General features: G+C 37.0%; 1 long non-coding RNA gene across 1 annotated transcript; it reads left to right on the forward strand.

Annotated features, from left to right (window-relative positions):
• Positions 1–209: 209 nt before the first annotated feature.
• LOC140982593 (uncharacterized) lies at positions 210–2599 on the forward strand. Its single transcript, XR_012176313.1, has 2 exons — positions 210–753; positions 2366–2599. It is a non-coding gene; the product is annotated as an uncharacterized lncRNA (long non-coding RNA).
• Positions 2600–2873: the final 274 nt, after the last annotated feature.

Below are 2873 nucleotides of genomic sequence, written 5' to 3' on the forward strand. Positions count from 1 at the left end.
AATTTGAAGGTCCACGTGAACCACATGCATGCAAGTTATTAAATTTCTTTGTTATTTTATTAAATTGTTTTAAAGTATTAAATGCATGTTTATTTCATTAAGTTGTGTTTTAGTTCGTGAGTTATTTAAAGTTCATGCATAATTATTTCATAATATAATTTATTTCATGAAATTTTAAAGGTTCATGCATTAAAGATTTTTAAGTTGCATTTCGCGCTCGAACGAGGAATGGAGACCGGAAAATTTTCAGAAAAAATGATTTTATTACAAGATTAATTTTTATTAATTATTATAAGATGTTTTAAATGTATTTTTCAAGAATTAGGATTTATTGGGTATTTTTACCCGTATGATTTTAATTTTTTACTGTGTGCAAATTTTATGGAATCGAGTGACTTTTTGCTGGTTCGGCTAATATTTTCAAGAACTTTCCAAAACGAAATATTTTTCGGGAGTGTGTTTAGATTTAATGGGCCTACTTTTAAGCTTATTGGACTTAACTATCTTTTAAACCTTTAATTAACAATTTAAGGCCCATTAGTCAATTATTAACAATTTAAATAATACATGATTGTCATTAACCTAAACCTACCCTACCCTACCCATAGCAGCCGTCACCCCTCTCCAACCATACAATTCTCATCGCTTTTGCACAGCTGAAAACTCAAGAAATCTTCGGCCATGGATTCTTCTTGCAAAGGAAAAATTCTCACGGGTCTCCCTCGCATCGTTCTTGCTCTTCAAACATCTAAGGCACGCCATGTACCATTATTTCTGCATCACGCATGTTATATATTGCTGTTATGTGTAATATTTTTGTAAGGAATGCCGATCCAGCGTACAGCATGAAGTTTCCCTCGGTTTTTCTCTTGTCATGTATTCTTTCATTGTTTAACCACTCACGTTTTCGGTAATATGTGCAAGGGGCTGCTGTGATGTGTTGATTAAGAGGCTGAGAATGGTGTCAAGATGGGTTTGTAGGGGCAACACCGATCGTGTATGCTGGGAATGGGAATTTCGAAAGGCTGTAGCGTAGGTTTCTCGCGAGGGGTTGGGAAGATCTGCGGTGGGAGGAGTGTAAGCAGTGAAGGGTTGGTTTCAGGACTTGAACCTGTCTCCGATGGGACCGAACCTTGGCCTGGAAAGACCCTAAGCACCGCTGGTTGAACCCTAGGACAGCACGAATGGATCGAGTGCAAGGGAGTGGCGGTTGAGGTGTTTCGGTTACTAGCATGTGTGCTTAGCGTGTAGGCTGCTTGAGGGATGGAGTTATGTTTTCTTTGAGTCCAAAAGAGTCATAGGGTTGTCTAGGATAAGCTGAGCAAGGGCTGGTCCGAATAGTTTTGGGGTAGGAAGGAAAACGTGACTTTGGTGCTGCATGGGGATTACGGATGTGGGTAAGAAGTTGAGTCCAGCACCTTGCAGGTCCTGTCGAGAGGTTTGGGGGCTTAGTTTTGAGGTTTTTAGGGCCTTTTCTGGGTTGATAAGGCGTGGTAAAGATTTGGGAGAATTTCGGTTATTTATCGAGTCGATTTGAATTAAAACGGGGACTCCGGTCCAAGTTTTAATACGAATCAATTAAGTTTGAGTATGAGCTCGAGTTTACGTGTAGGAATGCTTATAAAAATGTTTTGGGACATTTTAAGGAGTTTGGTAAGCTTCGGGTAAATTTTAGAGGTCCAGGGGTGAAATGATAATTTTCGGGTTTCTAGGGGTAAAATGGTCATTTTGCACATGGGGTGAGATTTTAGTCCTGACAGCGCCCTGAGCACAAATTTATGATATTTTAAATGTTTATGCATCATGATCAGGATTTTAAGATTTTATGAAGATATACGTCGTATGCTTGAATTTAAAGAAAATTGCGTTGGTGCATGATTTTTATAAGTGATGAAAATGATAATGTTTTGAATGACGGGAATTAGTTGTGGCTATCGAAGTATATGTAAATGTTTAAGACGTATGTGTAAATGCTGATGATGAGGCCTAGGCACAGTGGATGGGTGATCCTGTCACTGATGTCCGACAGCCGCTGGGTACCGCGGTTCTAAGTATGATGGATCCATCGTAAATGATGATGTACGATAGTCACCTCTAATGAACTGAATTCACCAATGATAAATCATAAATGATGAATGATAAATGATGAATGATGAACGATAAATGATAAACGATGAATGATGATTAACGATGAGCTATTTTGACACGTCATGATTTTACACGACACTTTTATGTTACGTTTTTAAAGTTCATGAAAGGTATGTTGAGTATGATATTTTTCACTGTTGTGTGCTATGTATATGTATTTGCTATTAATGGTGCAGGTGTTTTGAGTCTTTAAACTCACTAGGCGTGTGTGATGCAGGTGAGCTTAATGATGAGCGGGCTGGAGGTGCCGAACTCTGAGTAGGCAGACCTGGTGCGACGACACGACCCGAGGACCACACGTTTTTCCGCATTATGATTTATGAGATTGAAAAGAAATAAACATTTTTACACGTTGATGATTTTAAGATTTTTATTTTTTTTAGGTTATTTTAAACTGCACGATTTTACTGTCAAATTTTTAAGATCATTTTTAAATATTATATTTTCTGTAGATCGCATGCATGCGAAACGTTTAAATGTTATTTCGAAAATGTGAGCTTTAAAAAAAATATATATTTCCGCACTTTTAAAATTAGTAGACGTTTCATAAACTAACCAACTATTATTGAAAATCCATAAGAAAGTATTTAAAACATAAAATCCTGAACGTCAACCAACCTAAAATCATAAATCATAAAAATCTTTAAGTAATCATAAATCATAAACATAGTTTTATTTGCAGAAAACTAGCGACGATCCTCGAGTTGTGTGCACCTTCAGTCTAG

The sequence above is a fragment of the Primulina huaijiensis genome, chromosome 8 (assembly GCF_012295235.1).
Source record: "Primulina huaijiensis isolate GDHJ02 chromosome 8, ASM1229523v2, whole genome shotgun sequence".
Lineage (NCBI taxonomy): Eukaryota > Viridiplantae > Streptophyta > Magnoliopsida > Lamiales > Gesneriaceae > Primulina > Primulina huaijiensis.